The 19,338-nt window shown below is 46.3% G+C and overlaps 1 protein-coding gene across 20 annotated transcripts in view; it reads right to left on the bottom strand.

Annotated features, from left to right (window-relative positions):
• NCOR1 (nuclear receptor corepressor 1) overlaps nt 1-19,338 on the bottom strand; it is a 1,907,529-nt gene that overhangs the window by 1,209,203 nt on the left and 678,988 nt on the right. The gene's annotated exons all lie outside the window — the stretch shown is intronic.

Below are 19,338 nucleotides of genomic sequence, written 5' to 3'. Positions count from 1 at the left end.
CTTGGTAAACGTGTGGACATTCTTCCACGTTGCCGTTCTGCAAATATCCGGAAGAGATACTCCCGCAAACAATGCAGCTGAAGTCAGCATTTTTCTGGTTGAGTGAGCTCGAACTGTCGAGCGTAAAGGACTTCCGGCTATCTTTTGACACAAAGTAATGGGTGAGGTTATCCATCTGGATATGTTAGTCCTTGATAAAGCCAAACCTTTTCTGGGACCAGAAAACGCTATCAACAGACTTGTCTTTCGAAAGGACTTTGTCTTATCAAGACAAAATTTTAAACACCTCTTGACATCTAATTTGTGCAAAGACTTTTCTGCTGCAGATGATGGGTTTTTAAAATATGAGGGAAGAACAATAGGTTTATTGAGGTGAAAATCCAAAGGGACTTTAGGAATGAATTTAGGGTTTGTTCGCAAGATCTCCTTGTCTTTCTTGAATTGAAGAAAAGGCTCTGTGATGGAAAAGAGAAAAATTTCACTGACCCTTCTCGCTGACGTCAGAGCCAGTAGTAGGGCTACTTTCCAAGATACAAACTGCAGCTCAGCTTTGTGAATCGGTTCGAACAGTGATTTCATAAGTTGTGCCAAGACTGTGTTAAACGGCCATGGAACTGAGGGATGTCTAATTGGAGGGAGAATACTGAATAAACCTTTTAAGAAATCATTTATCACTCTCTGTGACCAAAGAGCTGTATGATTTGGTTTCCTGCGATACCTTGAAATGGCAGCCAGATGCACTTTGATTGATGCATGAGAAAGGCTTGCCTTGGCCAGAAGAAATAGGTAAGGGTGAACCTGCTCCGGAGAAGAATGAAAGGGGTGAAGAGTGTGTCAAACACCATTGGCAAAACCTTTTCCACTTCGCTATATAGGTTTTATTTGTGGAAATTGCACAAGAGTGAGAGAAGATATCCCGGCATTCTTCAGTAATGTTTAAGGAGTAAAACTAGTGCTCATGAGGTTCCATGCCGACAAGTTCAGAGAGGCCAACTGGGGATGCAGAACTTGTCCCTTGTTCATGGAGATGAAATCCTGGATTAGAGGAAACAGCTCTCTGGGAGTTGCTGATAAGTGGAGAAGCTTCGAAAACCAGAAATGTCTCTGCCAATGCGGGGGCTATCAGAATGAAGCGACATGGTTCCCATCTCATCTTTTTGAGCACCTTTGGGATCGGCGGGAATGGGGGAAATGCATATGAGAACATCCCTGTCCAACAGAGCTGAAGGGCATTCCCACAAGATCCTGGCTGAGGGAATCTGCTTGCAAACTGTTTACACTTTTTGTTGCTTTGATTGGCAAACAAGTCCAGAGCTGGAGTGCCCCACAAACAAAAATTTGAGTGAGCTGATCCTGATTCAGTTCCCATTCTTGACAACAGCTTGCTGATCTGCTCAGTGAATCTGCTCTTGTGTTGTGTATTCCGGGAACATGTTGAACTTGCAAGGAGATATTGTGAACTAGAAGCCAATCCCAGATTTTTTGAGCTTGCATTGATAGGGGCTTTGATCTTGTCACCCCCACCACGTTTTGTTAAATAAAACATTGTTGTAGTACTGTTTGCACTGACTAGAACTGTAGAATTGTGAATCCTGGGGAGAAAGGCGTAGAGACCCAAGAACACCGCTTTTAGCTCCAATAAGTTGATGTGTAATTGAGCCTCTTGTCTGCTCCAATGTCCTTTGATCTCTAGGTCTTGAAGATGCGCTCCTCATTCCTGCAATGATGCATCTGTTGTCATTATAAGCTGGGAGTTTTTGGTTCCAAGATTAGCCAATCTAATAAATTATGTCTTATTCCCCACCATGACAGCGCCTCCTTTATTTGAGGATTGATAAGGATCTGATTCTCGAAGGAACCTTGATGTTGCAACCACTGAAGATCTAGAAGTTCTTGTAGAGGCTGCATGCTAAGTCGACAATTTGGGACTAAGGGGATGCAGGATGACAGCATTCCCAACAAGGATTTGAATATTCTTACTGAAGTGGACTTCCTTTTCTTTAATTGCGAGGTAAGCTTCATAATCTTTCGGATGCGTTCCAGTGAAGGGTATGCTTTTGCTTCTATGGTTTGTAAGGACAGTCCTAAAAATTGAAGAGACTGGGACGGAGTTAGAAGTTTATTTGTAATCCCAGTTACTGGAAGAGATTCATTCAACATTCCAAGGATTGCTGAGTGTCTCTGTACGATACGCCCTTTATCAACCAATCGTCCAGATATGGGTATATTTGATGATCCTGCTGCCTCAGATACGCTACCACTGGCGCCATGCATTTCATGAACACTCTTGGCGCAAATCGAAGACTGAAGGGTAACACTCTGCATTGGTAGAGACCCCCCGGACCCCTCCACCCCAAAAAAAGATATAGTTGTTTTATTTTAGAACCAACAGGTATCAAAATATACTTTTCTCAATATGAGTGACTTTAGGTTATTACTTTGCACCAAGGCAATATACTTTGTAAGTACAAGAGCTACAGTGGTTGCAATAGGCAACACAATTTCAAACACAATTTAACATTGTGCTCAATGGGTTTTTCTACATAACTGCAGCTGATTACTTTAAGGATCACTTTTCTAACCACAGGACTGGTTCCTGGATTCAGTCCCGGGACATAAGCTGTAAACAGTTAAGTCAAAGTGTTTTGGTTACAGTTGTGATTTTTAAAGAATATAAATGTATTTTCAAAGTTGACACTTAGAAACTTTTCAGTGAAAACCAACCAATGTTATCCTATGGGAGTAAATTCAAGTTGCAGGTAAAGTTCAGCACTGGGACCTCTACCTAAGACGTTTTGGTATTTGGTACGATTTTTAAAGAATATTTGTAGTTTGCAAAAATCGACACTTAGAAGACATTTCACAGAAAATATTCAATGGTTTACTATGGAAGAAAATGCAGGTAACTGGGAAGTACAGTTAGGATTACTTTTGTGGTTCAGTACTGGGCTAAAAGGTACAGTACTGGCTTCTCTCCTGATCACAGGTGAGTAATTCGGAATTCGTTATTCGGCTGATTTTACATGAATATTTTAAAGTTTCAAAACTCCACACTTAAAAGAAATTTCAAGTGAAAACCAGTCAATGTTAACCTATGGAAGGAAAGTGAGTTAACAGCTTTTAGGTAAGTACTCGACTGGTGGAGTCAAGGTTCTGGGAATAGACTCCGGGGTCTCCCAGGGTCGGAAAGGTACAGTAGTTATACCCTCCGTGGCACAGGGGCAGCAGGGTGCAGAGAGAGGAAGCAGGCCACGCGGCTGTGGGACCTGAGCTCCTGGTCCCTTACTCAGGGCAAGTGGGGAAGCAGAGTAGTAGTTGCACGTCCAGCGGCACTCGGGTGCCTGGGTACAGGGTGCTTTTGAGCCGCAGTGCGCTCAATGTTATCCAATGGGAAAATTAAAAAGTGGACAAAGGCTGCAGACTCGGGGACAGAGTTTCTTCAGGTGCGACCACCACTTCAAGAGGTAAGTTGTAATCTTGGAGAAGAGGTAGGTACCCCAAAGGAAAGCACAGAGGGCTGCAGGGGTCTCTTTTGTTGTCGAGAAATCTTAACCTCAGCTGGTCGCGGTTGGAGGGGTCCCTGGGTCTGAGGCTGCAGGCGTCGTCTGGTTCGTCGAGAACGGTCCTTGGGTCCCAGTCGCCGGCGGGGGGGGGGGGCTCCTCGGGGTCTTGGATCACTTAGGCACAGGGCCAGTTTGGCAGGTGAAGAGTGGGCTGGATTTGTGGTTCCTGGCTTGCACCAGGGATAATGCTGTTTGAGCAGAGCCACCGCTCGTGGGAGTCCCAGTCTTTTGGAAGGTTCAAGGCAGGCAGGTCCTCTGGGATTTTCGGTTGCTGTCCGCAGGAGACGCTGGAGTTTAGCAGGAGCAGGTTCAAGAATCAACAGGCCTGTAGGGTTCTGGGGCTAAGTCAGTAGGCGTCGTCCTTTTGTTAGCAGCTGCACGGCAGGTCTTGTTCTTGTTGCAATCGGGATCTGAGGGAGGAAGGCTCAGGGTGCCCCATAATACTAAATTTAGGGGTGTTACAGGTAGAGCAAGGGCAGGGACCAACAGGTCCCTGTCCTGGGGTGGGTACACCCCCCAGCCTGCTCCTCTCCTGTGGGAAGGGGGGCAGGAGCCTAGCTGTGATTGGGCAGGGCTCCCCATCTTCAAGTTGGCCAGAGCCCAGAGTCGTGCTTCACCTCGCCTCTCCCATCTGAATGGTGGGATTGGCATAGGGTGGCACAACCCCTTTCCTCACTTAGGGTTTCCCGCCGTTCTTTACGCCAGAGTGGGGATCAGAGCCGATGGGGGCCAGTTGCTCAGTACAGCAAGTAGCCTGGAGAAGCTCTCAAAGGTGGTATGTTTTTGAAGCTTTCCCTGTCCATCCTGGGGGAGGAATCTAGGCACCTTGTCCCAGGATATGAATTGTTTCAGGCCTCCGAGAGCGGCTGGCTCTCGACCCAGGGGTCCAGAAACGTGTGGTGGTGGCAGCCTGGGTAGCCACACAGTCAGGACACATGGGAGTTGGTTAGGTTTCAGGGGGCATCTCTAAGATGCCCTCTGGTGCATTTTACATTAAATCCCACACTGGCATCAGTGCAGGATTAATGTACTGAAAAGTTTGATATCAAACTTCTCAGTCTTCAGTGAAGCCATCATGCTGCTGTGGAGTTTGTAATGACAACCTCCCAGCACCATATACTTTTAATGGCAGCACTGCACTTACAGTGCCCAGGAATGGCCCTGGGTACTGTAGGGGCACAGGGCTCATGCACCTGTGCCCACACCACTGGCTTAGGGCACCCAGCTAGAGGGGTGACTGATGGATGCCAGGGCAGTGAACCTGTGGGCATGGCACACAGGGATGTGTGCCATGTCGAGAAAGATGGCACTTTCTCACACCCATCTGTCTGATGTTATAGACATCCATTGGTGGAGATAGGAAGAAAAGTAATGCGTCTGATGAAGGCTGTGGAATGACAAGGTGGTTGGCGCCTTGGAATTGTCACGGTCGTCTATTTGTGTCCTGTAATTTTCCTCTTGTTGATGGCTTTCGTCCGGATTGTTGTTGGTAAGACAAATTTGAAGATCGAAATTGCTGGGAATTTCTATACTGACGATACCGTTGTTGATGGTACGGCTGGTATCTTATGGACTGATGGGACTATCTTTGTTGAAACCTTCCTCTTGATCCTCTGCCACGAAATGAGTGAAATCTGCCTTGTTGCAATGATCCTAATGCCCTTGCCGTATCCGTATCCTTCTTAATACCCTGCAGGGCATCATCCACATGGCTGCCATATAAATTTTCTCAGTCGAAGGGCATGTCTTCTATCTTAGTCTGCACGTCTGGCCCAAATGTTGTAGCCTTAAGCCATCCCTGCCTGCGAAGAGCTATGGCTCCTGCGATTTGTCTGAATGCTACAGCAGATATATCCATGGCTATGTCTATGGATTACAAAGCTGCTCTAGCTCCATCTTGAAAAATTAGTGTAGCTTCTTCCTTCTTGTCCTCCGGCAGATGTGATAAAGAGGAGCTATGTACGACCACATTTTCCTGTTGAAACGGCTAATTATGGCAAGCGCATTTGATGCTTTAATAGAAGCTGCTGCTATGACTGCAAAGCGTTTGCCAGTAACATCAAGTTTCCTTCCATCTTTATCAGGGGGAGCTGAACATGTAGCCGATGGATTCTTTGATCGTTTTTGTGCAGCTTGCATCACAACAGACTCTGGTCGAGGATGTCCAATAATGCATGCCAGGGAGGTTTCTGGAGCCCGGTATTTCTTCTCTATTCTGGGTACAGAGGCTGTGAAAGAAGCTGGATTCTTCATAATCTTCAACCCTTCGTCCCATATATGTTTCACCACGGGGATTGTCCTTATTGATTTCCTAGAAGACTCTTTGAAATCGTATAGGGAACATTCCGTTTCCATAACTGGTAGAGGGAGATCAAACCTCTTAGAAGCCTTTTCCATGAGTTCATGGAATCCCAAGATATCCTCCGGTCGAGATGTCGCCGGGGTGGGTGAGGCCGATGGAGAAGAAGGGATGATGTATTGGTCCCATTCATCCCCCACAGGATCATCTTGGCTCAGTTCTCCTTCCTCAGATTGGTATGCAACCTCGCTATCAACTAAGTCATCTCTGATGGTAATGACTCTTGGCGAGAGCACATTCTGCATTGGAGGTGGAGGCTGCTTAACTGGAGCTTGCGCAACCGGTTCCTGCTTACTTATAACGTCTGAAAAAGAAGTATTGGCTTCAGGGAAGCGACAATAGTAATCATTGATCATGCTCCTGAGATCCGCCACCAGTGATAGAGGCATGGACACAGATTCCTCTATGACACCAGGTGTGTTCTCCTCCTCATAATCGTAAGATTGTTGGAAAGATTCATCTCTCTTTGAACCAGAGGTTGATTTTTAAAGGAGAAATCCTCCTGCACTTCCTGGTATTCCTCCTCATCTGTTTCCTGACTTTTGATTTTCAGCTGAGCAGGGCTGTATGCGACTTCATCTGGACTTTCCTCTTCAGATCGCTGCATCTCCAGAAGGTTTAACTGAGGCAGCAGAGAAAATTTAGCCCAAGAGGTAAATTCTACCTTGCTTGATCTCTCAGTCGACGAGTCCGTCGACGGTGGCCATCTTCTAATGGCAATAGTCATCAGCGATGTTCTCATTGGAGACTTAAAGTCATCGTCGACGGAGAGATAGTCGCTGAGATCGACGGCGCCGTCACAAAAGTAGTCGTAGACGGTGTTGTCTCTGTACCCATCGTCGACTCATCGACAAGCCAACCGTTGAGTGTCGACTTCATAATCGCCGTCAACGAGGTCGTCGTCGTCATGACTGTCGTAGTCATTGTCATCGATGTCTTCGTCGACGGAATGGTCGCAGAAACTTTTATCATCGTCGACGGATCCAACGACGGACCCCTCATCTCTGACACGAGTAGGAGACAGAAGAAGACTTTTTCCTTTGATTTACTGATTTTCTGCTTTTTTGAATCACTTTTCGCCTCAGAAGCTCCTTTTTTGCATTTAGGAGTGAACCGTAGAGTCATCCTCAGATTCAGAATCTGAAGTGGCCTTTTTCTTCCAGAGCCACAATAACAAACGTGCCTCTCTATCCTTAAGCGTCCTTGCTGAAAAGTCCTACAATGCTTGCACTCCTTAGGGACATGCTTTGGATAGAGGCAGTATAAACAGTCCTTGTGGGGGTCTTCAAAGAACAACCTGGCCTTCCCACCGGACCTACAAGGTCTGAAAAGCCTCTTTTTAGAGCTTTCAGACATTTTAAAGTAAGCCTGAAGAAAAACCAGTACCTCAGTTCCAGAAGAAATGTTGTGAATAGAGGTCAAAAGTTCAACCAAGGGAACAAGCTGAGCAAAGCTCAGGGAGACTCCTTCTCACACGACGGCGGTTGGAAATCTGAGGTATGGTGGCTCTGATGGGGATAGTGGTATCAGGGCTGGCGTCTCATTGGCTGGCATTTGGACCACGTAATGATGGTACTGGGCTACTAAAGTCTACGATTATCAATGGTATCTAGGCAGTTTTTCTTTTTTTTGCTGTTTATTGCCTTTCCCGTGAGACTCCCACCATGATGACGGGGAAGATACAAGCATGTGAATCTATGAAAGATTAAATACTGGAGAACTGCAAGAGTTATTTGTTCCCAAACCATATTAAAAAGAAAATCCATATCCAAGATTAAAATTTTCCCTGCACCACTTAGACAAATAGATGAACCGAAGTACTAAAATGAAAAACTTTAAAAACTGAATTGCTCATAATAATCTCAAGCTCCCAAACAGCAAAAACGCTTTTCTCCCTTAAAACCCAAAGGACTTGGAAATGGCAAAGTAGATCCCATTGTAAACATTCTTAATTTCCTTTCTGAAAAAGCCTAAATCTGCAAACATGGCCTATGGCTAAAAGTGCAAGATTACACTTCCAGACACTCAAGAATTTGAAACATACCCTCCCTGTCAGGATTTTTAACATGTAGAGGAAATAGTATACTTGCAACCTGAAAAAGGATAAGTCATCATCACCGGCGTTCCAAAAACAGACTCGCCCCATTAAAAGCAGTTCTGCATACTACTGACAGTTCTCACTAACAACAAAAAAACTGAATTTTAAGCCTGAGTTTGCCTATCTGAAATGACCCTCTATGAAAAACATGTGTACGCTTTGAACCTCCAAGCGAACAGAAATCTCTCACAGAAGTTATCCCTGTCTGGAGGCCTCCACATCCCATGGTACAAAAGAACAAATTAGTTACATAAAGTAACAATCTTTCTGGTGGATACTCTAGCTATTTGCAGATTCCACACCTTTTGAATTTCCCTCAGGCACTAAATTAGATCTGGAAATTGTTATTCAACCAGTAGATGGCATTTGGCCCTATCTCGGCGTCTGGTACCACCCTGGAAGTGTAGTGTAGTTCCTATTTTCCCTATAGGCCCTGCGCATTGGAATAACAAACAGCAGTGTAGACGTAGGACTGTGGTCTTCTAGGTCTCTACTGACTATGCTAGACTTAATTTAGGTTTGCGCCAGCTAGCTCACAGGTCACTGGAAACTTTCTTGACTGAATAGGAAGTGATCAGCTTCCTTGGCTCAGACAAGAAGGGATTCAGCTTCCGACAACCACATAAACATGACAACTTTGCTCCCCAGAATAAGAGTCAATCTCTAGAGTCGTGTGAAACAATAGACAGCTATTTCACTCAGTCAGTTGTGCAGATTTAATTTCACCAGGGTGCAGAGAATAGAGAGACGGGCGTTTTCAATAAAAGATATTATTTATTGAGCAGTCTTCCTTCTCATGCAAGAGAAATGAATTGCCACAATTGCAAGACTTGTTATAACGAAAAGTGCGTACAGTAAAAGGAGTATTACGAAATAATACTGTAAAAGCATTGATATGGTTTCTTAGCCATAAGATAGTTAAAATGAATAAAATATATACAATATATACATTCATATATACATTGGCTAAAAACCTCAACTGGTGCTTCTAACTACGCCTACCCCGGTGTACCTGACCTAAGCCTAATACATGGGAGGGAGTAAGTAAGTAGCAGTTTAAGTTAAGTTGGTTTTGCCAAGAGTATGATTCAAGAATTCTCTCCAAGGGTTTAGTCAGCACTGTACCTCTGGAATACAATGTAGGAGGTCTGGTATCTCCCTCTCAGGACCCGATATCCCAGTCACCCGCAAGGGTAGGCTGGAAACGACGGAGCTGGATTTTCTCTGCAGGAGAAAAGACAGCGTCTTTCTCAGCGCGTCAAAGAGGAGGGGCAGCGTCCGTGGGCTTCTCGCATCTGCTGGGCTCTCTGCAAGGGGACAGCTGTTCTGCTCCAGTATTCACCACCGTGTGTTTGCTTAAGGCAACGTTGGTATATTTATACCTGAAAGGTGCCGAGTTTGACGTAAGTTTTGGACATAAGACGTTAATAAAGATGTCACTAAGAACTGGTCGTTCTTACAGTGCTCGCAGGAGTTCTATTACTAATCAAAACAATGCAAGCGGGGCTTTCCCAGGTTGCTGGGGGTTTGGTGTGTCGAAGGAACTCGGTGTGCTCTCTAGGAATCTAAGGAAGTAGCTTCTGCTGTGTCATGGACTGCAGAGGCGAGTTACTGAAATATGGCTCTGATTATTATGCCATTATAGGGATATTTATTGATTATAGCCGTATAGGGGCATAGGGTCACAATATTGATCGGGTTCCTAGATAAAACACATCAGAAGTGACATCAACTGAGTCATATAGCAAAGAACCAAGCATCCCAGCATCAATTCCATTTTGTTTCAAGCCCTTAAAAGGAAAAGACATGGCCAACAGGGACTCAATCTTATCAAGTTGCAACTTTGACTGTTCCTCAAAACGGGGAGGCGAGTGGGATCGGTGAGGATCCTGCAGGTAGATAGAAGTAAGCACGAGAAGGAAAATGCTGCTTAACAGTATGCATCTTTTCTTGGCATGTAGAGCTGCAGAATCCTACATTTAGCAATAGATCGCCACCTGGTGTTGGGCTCGGATGATTGCGGGTTGTTGTCTTCTTGGAAGAAGTCTTTGTAGTCACGAGATAGGTGACTCCTCCCTTGGACAATACTGCACATGGTCATCGACTCCATCCTCAGATTGTTTTTTGCCATGATGGGAAATAATGGAGTTAGTAGAAGTAAAGAGAAAAGATGTCCCTGCGTGTGCATCTTAGTAAGATGAGTACTGGAACGGATACAAGTCCCGGGGAGGCGGGAGGGCATGTAGGATTCTGCAGCTCTACATGCCAAGAACAGATGCATACTGGTAAGTAGCATTTTCCGTTCGAGGCATATGAGCTGCAGATCCTACATTTAGCAACGATTGTGCAGCAGTGTCTCCCCTAGCGGTGGTCACTTGTATCCATTGCAGCATACTGAAATAGTGTTTTAAGAACAGCTTGGCCTACTGCAGCTTGCTGCTTGGCTTGCACATCAACACAATAGTGTTTAGTGAAGGTGTGTATTGTAGACCATGTTGCTGCCTTGCATATGTCCTCTAGTGGTATGTTTCCTAAGAAAGCCATGGAGGCTCCTAGTTTGCGAGTGGAGTGTGCTCTAGGAGGAACTGTTAGTGTACGTTTAGCTTCGTGATAGCATATTTGAATACACTTTACAATCCATCTAGCAATTCCTCCATTAGAGATGGGATTGCCTTTGTGTGGGGGAGAGAAAGATACAAATAGTTGTTTTGTCTTCCTGAAGGATTTAGTCCTATCTATGTAATATAGTAGAGTTCTTCTAACATCTAAGGTGTGTAAAGCTCCTTCTGCAACAGAGTCCGGTTTTTGAAAAAACACTGGTAACTCTACTGATTGGTTTAGGTGAAAAGGAGAAATCACTTTTGGTAGGAATTTAGGATTGGGTCTAAGAACCACTTTGTTAGGATGTATTTGAAAAAATGGTTCTTCTATTGTGAATGCTTGTATTTCACTAACTCTTCTGAGAGAGGTGATGGCAACAAGGAAAGCAGTTTTACATGTTAGGAATTGCAGTTCACACTTATGTAATGCTCAAAAGGGGGTCCCATGAGTCTTGTAAGGACCACATTTAGGTTCCATACTGGAGCAGGTGGTAACCTAGGTGGGATTATTCTTTTGAATCCTTCCATAAATGCTTTTATTACAGGTACTCTAAAGAAAGATAGATGTTGTCTATTTTGTAAATATGCTGCAATTGCTGCTAGATGCAGGCGTATGGAAAAATAAGCCAAATTGGACCTTTGTAAATGTAGAAGGTAGCAAATGATATTTTGGATGGAAACATCCAAAGGATCAATGTGATTGTTGTTACAGAATATTGCAAATCGTTTCCACTTAGCAGCATAGCATGCTCTGGTAGTGGGTCTTCGAGCTTCTTTAATTATATTCATACAGTCTGGTGGTAAGTTTAAGTAACAAAACTCTAGGACTTCAGGAGCCAGATCGCCAAATTCAGTTGGCTCGGTTCTGGGTGCCTTATTTCTCCATGGTTCTGTGTTAACAGGGATGGTGTGAGCCGTGATTTCTGATGTGGAACCAATGAGATCTAGTAGCGTGGTGAACCACGTCTGGCGTGCCCATGTGGGGGGCCACTAGTAATAGTTTGAGAGACTGTTGTCTGAGCTTGCGTACTACTAAGGGAATGAGTGGGAGAGGCCGAAAAGCGTACGCAAATCTGCCTGACCAGTTCATCCATATTGCATTCCCCTCCGACCGTGGGTGTGGAAACCTGGCGGCGAAGGTTGGGCATTTTGAGTTCTCGTGGGTGGCAAACAGGTCTATTTGTGGATGCCCCCACATTTGAAAGAATGGTTGAAGAACTGGTGGGTGTAACTCCCATTCGTGAATCTGTTGTGACAGGCGACTCAACAGATCTGCTATCTGGTTGTGGATCCCAGGAAGGTGTTCTACTGTCAGATGTATGTTTTGAGGGATGGCCCATCTCCAAATGTTCTGTGCAAGTTGGGACAGTTGCAGAGAGTGTGCCCCCCCCCCCCTGTTTCTTTACATAATACATGGCTGTCGTATTGTTCGTCCGGATTAGGACAGCTTTGTTTTGTATTTGATGATGAACAGCCGCCTGAAACTGAACTCAGACAAGACGGTAGTCCTCATCCTTGGATCATCACCCTCTGCCTGGGACGACTCCTGGTGGCCCCCTGCCCTGGGCAGCGCACCCAAACCAACGGACCACGCACGCAACCTGGGCTTCATCCTGGACTCCTCCCTCTCGATGACCAGACAAGTCAACGCCGTCTCATCATCATGTTTCAACATCCTACGCATGCTCCGAAAGATTTTCTGATGGATCCCCACCGAAACCAGGAAGACGGTCATACAGGCACTCGTCACCAGCCGACTGGACTACGGAAACACCCTCTAAACCGGAACCACAGCCAAACTACAGAAAAGACTCAAACACATCCAGAACGCCTCCGCACGACTCATCCTGGACATCCCCCGTCACAGCCACATCTCCGGACACCTGAGAGACCTGTACTGGCTCCCCGTCAGCAAGAGAATCACGGTCTGACTCCTCACCCACGCACAAAAGGCGCTGCACGACCTGGGCCCCAGGTACCTCAACAACCGCCTGACCTTCTACACTCTCACCCGCCAGCTACGATCGACCAGTAACGCCCTCGCCGCCGTTCCACGCATCCGAAGAGCCACCATGGGAGGAAGATCCTTCTCCTACCTGGCAGCCAAGACGTGGAACTCCCTCCCCATCCACCTCCGTCTGACCCAAGACCACCTCTCCTTCAGGAAGCAACTCAAGACCAGGCTGTTCGAGCAGTAGCAGACCCCCCCCCCACCCCACCCCACCCCCACCCCACCCCAAGCGCCTTGAGACCCTCCGGGTGAGTAGCGCGCTATACAAATTTCTTGATTGATTGATTGTATTTGTACTTGAAAAGTCTTGAGAGCTAGGAAAATTGCTAGCAGCTCTAAATGGTTGATGTGGAACTGTTTCTCTTGATTGTTCCACTGGCCTTGTGTGGTATAATGCAAGAGATGGGCTCCTCATCCTGTGAGGGATGTATCTGTCGTGAGCACTATCTGTGTAACTGGATCTAGGAACGGCCGTCCCTTTGTCAAATTTTTGGTGTTCCACCATTGCAGAGAGCGATATGTACGGCTGTCTACCAACACCAGGTCGGTGAGCTGACCTTGAGCCTGATTCCACTGTTGTGCTAGACATTCTTGTAGTGGGCGCATTTGCAGTCTTGCGTAAGGAACTATAAAGATGCAAGACGCCTTCATGCCTATTAGTTTCTTGAACACTCTGGCTTGTAGAGAGTGCTGGTATTGAAAAAGGGAGACTAAGTTTTAAATACTTTGAATCCTGGCTTGACTGGGATACGCTAGAGCTACAGATGTGTTTATAGTAGCTCCTAGATGTTGATCAACGTGCGAAGGCTCTAGGTGCGACTTGGTGTAGTTTATCATAAACTCTAAGTTGTGCAGTGTCTGAATTGTTTGTTTTGTGCGTTGTGCACACTGGTTGTACGATCTTGCTTTTATGAGCCAGTTGTCGAGGTAGGGGGAAGACATGTATTTTTTGTCTTTTGAGATGTGCTGCCACTACTGCTAAGCACTTTGTAAACACTTGTGGTGCTGTTGTGACCCCGAATGGAAGGACTATGAACTGATAGTGTTGTCCTTGTATGACAAACCTTAAATACTTCCTGTGCGCAGGATGTATTGGAATGTGAAAGTAAGCGTCCTTTAGGTCTAGTGTGGACAGAAAATCTCCCTGTTGTAAAAATGGGAGTACCTGTTGTAAAGTGATCATGTGAAAATGATCTGATTGTATGTAGTGGTTGAGGGGCCTGAGGTCGAGAATTGGTCTTAATATCCCGTCCTTTTTTGGAATTAGGAAATACAGGGAGTAAACTCCTGTTCCTGGTTTCTCTAACGGAACTACTTGAATAGCATCTTTCTGTAGAAGTGCTACAACTTCCTGTTGAAGCAGAGTTATGTGTTCTGCAGACATTGGACGCTGCCTGGGTGGTATGTTGGGGGGGGGGGGGTGCTGTGAGTTCTAGGCAGTAGCCATGTTGGATAATTTGTCTTACCCACCTGTCTGTTGTGATAGAGTTCTGGACAGGTAGGAACTGTGAAAGTTTGCCCCCCACAGGAGTGGAATGCTGTACGGGAGGCAGGGGGAAATCACAGTTTAAGAGTGGAAGAGGAGCGGTTGTTGTTACTACCTCTACCTCATCCCTTGTTATTGCCTCTGTATCCTCCTCTAAAATAGCCTTTATTAGAGGAGGTCTGTGTGTGTGTTTTAAAAGATGATGTTGCGTCTGCGCCGGTCTACTTGGAGCCTCCTCTATTAGAGGAGAGGCGAAAAGAACCTCTAGTTTGGGTGGATTGTAATGCCTCCATAGACTTAGCGGTGTCTGTCTTTCTTCATCTTTTCTAATGTATTATCTACTTCCGGCCCGAACAATTGGTTCTGATTAAAGGGCTGGTTTAGGATGGTAGTTTGTACCTCTGGCTTAAAACGCGAAATGCGAAACCATGCGTGACGCCTGAGAATAACACTAGTGTTCACTGCTCTGGATGCTGTGTCAGCTACATCTAGTGCGCATTTAATTGAGGCATTAGATATTAATTTGCCTGCTTTTAAAAGTTCTGCTGCCAGATCCTTGTATTGATCTGGTAGGTGTTCCATTAACTTTTCTAGTTGATCGTAATGAGCCCTGTTGTAGAGTGAGAGTAAAGCCGGTGTAATTGCTATGCGCCATATGTTTGTTGCTTGTGCAGCAATTCGCTTCCCTGACGCATCAATAATTTTGGACTCTTTGTCAGGCGGGGTGTATCCCCAGAAGTTTGAGAACCGGCCCTTTTGCGTGCATTTGACACTACCAAGGAGTCTAATGGCAGATGGCCCTTGATGTATACTGGATCAGTTGGTGCTGGCCTATACTTTTGCTCTATTGTAGGGTTTAGCACCCTACGCTGTACTGGATCTTTAAAAATCTCTGGAGCATGTTTAATGACTCCCTTGATCATTGGTAATATTTGGGTAGACCTTTGTGACTGTTCGAAAGTGTCTAACGAAAAATCCTCTTCAATGGCATCTGAGTGCATAGGAACCCCATGGTAAAGTGCAGCTCTGTTTAATAAATGGTTAAACCCAATACTATCCTCTGTAGGGGAAGGTTTTATTGGGTAGTACTGAGGATCAGGGATGTCTGGTGCATTATTTGGTGCAAAATTATATGAATCATCATCCTTGGGATATTCTGTGTGGATATCCTCATCTAAAGGGTATGTATGTGGCTCAGGAACATCATCCCCCCCCCACCTAAATCATACTCCTCGTCAGTGTGGTGTGATGATGCAGGAGATTGAATAGGAGAAGTTATAGGTTCCACATATGGAGTAATAGGAGAGGAAGAAGGTGAAGGAGAGGAAGGGTGCAGTGGGGAAGTTGCACAGTGCTTATTTGCAGGAAGCACAGGTGTAAGTCGTGTGTCTGCTGGTCTCTTTTTATAAGGAATTGCTTCCACATGTCCAGTCTTTGGATTAATATGGACCTTTTTCTGTCTAGGATCTGGTCTAAACAGTTCTTCCTCTTCTATAATCTTCTTCGGCGTCGATTTTTTCGGAGCCGATAGAGGTTGTCTAGTGTTTTTTGCATTAGAAGGAGTAACTGAGTCTTTTGGCAATGTTTTCGGTGCCAAAGGTTGTTTAGTCTTGTCTGGGGTCTTTGGTACCGTTATTATAGGTTTCGGCTTGGAGACAGGTTTTGCTGGTCCTGTGGCGCCGGAAACTGGCTTCCCCTCTTTGTTTTTAGAATCTGAAGGTTTCGGAGTTGAAGCTTTCGGGTCTGGTACAGGTTGTGGCTTCTGCACCGAGGGTACGGGTGCCGAAGTGTCCTCGTCTTTGGGCACAGAAGGGTGTTTTGTTTTCGGTGCAAACGAGTCCTTCGGTGTCGAAGGATGTTTCGGTGCCAATGGAGGAGGTGTAACGAATAGTTTCTTACCTGTCGGTGTAGTTTTGCAGCTTGAAGATCTTTCTGGATTCACTATGCTGTGCATTATTCCGCGATCTGGTGGTTGGGTCCGGATTCGTAGTCTTTTTTCTCTTTTTTTTTTTTGTAGCCCAGGTGGGCGTCGACGTCCCACCATTTGGTGCACCTTCGTGACGTCAGCACGCTTCCTGCGGAAGCTCCCACCCTTGGGCGCCATCTTCGGATTCTTTTCTCTTTTGTGGTGAATCCATGGCTATGTGTATTAAACTTTCCTTCAACGTAAACTTCTTTACGTATACTTGTCTTTGTTAAACGTTCTTATCTTATTCCATGTCCTTCCACCTTCTCCAGCCTCATCTTTCTGGCGGAGGTGGGTGGGTTCGCTAGTGAATCCAGAAAGATCTTCAAGCTGCAAAACTACACCGACAGGTAAGAAACTATTCGTTTTGCAGCGTGAATCTTTCTGGATTCACTATGCTGTGCATAGATTTCGTAGTGGTTTTGTCACTCATGTGGAGGCTGGGTGGAAGATGAGCGTTGGTTGTTAAAGACATGTTGAAGCACTCTTTGGCCCACTTGTGGTTCCTTGTTCATCTGCACATCTACGCAATAGTGTTTAGTGAAAGTGTGCACTGAAGCCCATGTTGCCGCCAGGCATATGTCTTGGATGGGCGTGTTTGCCAGGAAGGCGATCGTTGCCCCTTTCTTTCTGGTTGAGTGGGCTCGTGGCCCCTCCGTGAGCTCTTCACCAGCTTGCATGTGGCAGAGCTGTATTGTTTTGGCAATCCATCTTGCTATGGTGTTCTTAGTCACTGGTCTACCCAGGAGACTCCTTGCGAAGGACACAAAGAATTGTTTCGTCTTCCTGTGTTCTTTCGTCCTTTCTATATAGTGCATTACTGCCCGCCTTGCGTCCAGAGTGTGGAGCGCCCTCTCCGCGTTCGACGTGGGCTTCTGGAAGAAGCTAGGTATCTAGATACTTTGGTTCATGTGGAATTTAGATACTACCTTGGGCATGAAATGCGGGTCTGTCCTCATCACGACCCTGTCACTGTGTATTTGTATGTACGGTTCTTGCAGCGTCAAAGCTTGTAGCTCGCTCACTCTGCGTAGCGATGTTATTGCTACTAGAAAGGCTGTCTTCATTGTCAGCATTTGTAGTGACGCTTTATGGATGGGTTCAAACGGTGGCTTCATGAGTTCCGTCAGTACGACGTTCAAGTTCCATGCCGGCGGCGGCATCCTCTTGGGTGGCGCTATTCTCTTCGCTCCTTCCAAGAACCTTTTCACTACTCTGGAAGTGAAGAAACTTCGTCCTGTTTCTCCTCTTGTGTATGCCACAATCGCTGCCAGGTGAACCCTCAGCGAGGACGAGCTTAGTTTAGCTTTGATCAGGTGGGTGAGGTATCTGAGTACTGTAGACTCTCTAGTCAGTTTTCTCTCCAGGTTTTTCCTGTGGCACCATTGCGTGAACCTCTTCCATTTCTCCCCATAGCACTTCCGCGTGCTGGGTCTCCTTGCTTCTCTCAGCACCCGAAGTGTGCTCTCTGGTAGTTTTAGATGTGCGAACTCTAAGTCCTCAGGAGCCACGCTGACAGGCAGAGGCTTTCTGGTTCTGGGTGTAGAACTTGTCCCCCTTCCATGGAGAGAAGGTCTCTTCTTTTTGGGAACTTGTGTGCTCTGCCCTGCGACATCTCCATAATCTGAGAGTACCAAGTCTGCCTCGCCCATTGGGGAGCCACCAGGATGAGAGTCATGTTGCTCGACCTGCACTTGTTCAGGACTCTGGGGATCAGTGACCTCGGTGGAAAAACGTAGGCAAATTTCTTTGACCAGCTTATCCATAGGGCATTCCCATGGGACATTGGTTCCTGTTCCCTCGATGCAAAGTGTTGGCATTTTGCATTCTGGCGTGTTGCAAACAGGTCTATTGTTGGTGTGCCCCACCTCCTGAACAGGTTCTCTGTCTCTTGGTTGTTCAGTTCCCATTCGTGGGACACCGATGCTTGCCTGCTGAGCCAATCCGCTTCCACATTGTCCTTCCCTGGCAGGTGTATGGCAAGCATGTCTATCCTGAGTGGGATCGCCCATCTCCATATTTCTTGAGCCAAGCTCGACAGAGGGAATGACTGAGTCCCCCTTGCTTGTTAATGTAAAACATCGTTGTGGTGTTGTCTGTCTGTATCATCACCCTTTTGTTGTAAAGGTGCTTTTGGAAGGCCTTGAGGGCCAGCAACACTGTTTTCAGTTCCAGGTAGTTGATGTGCTTGACTGCATCTCCTGGGTTCCACACACCCCTCACTCAGCCTGTTCATGTGTGCGCCCCATCCTTTCTGGGATGCGTCTGTGGTGATGGTCACAGTTGGGTCCGGTGGCGTTAGAGGCTTCCCCATCGTTATATTCTCCTTCGTCCACCATTTCATCTCCTCCTGCACATTGTGCGTAACAACCACTAGATCTTCCCAACTTCCTTCTGCTTGTGACCATTGCTGTTGCAGCCACTCCTGTAGTGGTCTCATCTTTAGCCGAACATTGGGGACCAGGTGGATGCATGACGCCATCATCCCCAAGATCTTGCTCACCGTCCTCACTGTCAGAACTTGCCCCTTCTGGTAGTGACGTTTCTCCCTCAGCAGGCTGAGTGTTCTCTTCTCGCTGGGTGTCACTCTGCATTCGACCGTGTTGATCAGGGCTCCCAGGAAGATTTTCACTTGTTCTGGGTCCATGGAGCACTTTCTCCAGTGGATGGAGAAGCCCAGGTTCGTGAGCGTTCTTGTGACCTGTTCTGCGTGAGCTTTGCATCTCGTGTAAGAGCTTGCTTTCACGAGCCAGTAGTCCAGGTAGGGGTACACGTGTATACCCTCCCTTCGTAGGTGTGCGGCCACCGCCGCGAGGCATTTGGTAAAGACCCTTGGCGCTGACTTGAGCCCGAAAGCCAGGGTTGTGAACTGGTAGTGGTCTTTGTTCACCTTGAATCTTAACATGTGTTTGTGTTTCCTGTTCATGGGGATGTGCAGGTATGCGTCTTTTAGGTCTATCGTGGACAAGTAGTCCCCGGGCCTTATTTGTGGGATGACCTCTTGCAGGGAAGTCATCTTGAACTTTTGAGTTTTTACGTAGGTGTTCAGGAACCGTAGGTCCAAGATGGGTCTTAGGCTTTCGTCCGCCTTTGGTACTAGGAAGTAGTTCGAGTACACCCCCTTGTTCCGTTCTGTGTGCGGGACTTGTTCTATGGCCTCTTTGAGGAGCAGTTCTTGAGCTTCCTCTTGGAGCAACTGCAGTTCTTTGCCCTTGTGACCCCTTCTCTTTGGCTTTCTGCTTGGTGGTTATTTTT

Source organism: Lissotriton vulgaris, chromosome 2_1 (assembly GCF_964263255.1).
Source record: "Lissotriton vulgaris chromosome 2_1, aLisVul1.2, whole genome shotgun sequence".
NCBI classification, from domain to species: domain Eukaryota; kingdom Metazoa; phylum Chordata; class Amphibia; order Caudata; family Salamandridae; genus Lissotriton; species Lissotriton vulgaris.
This window is presented reverse-complemented; position numbering and strand designations above follow the sequence as displayed.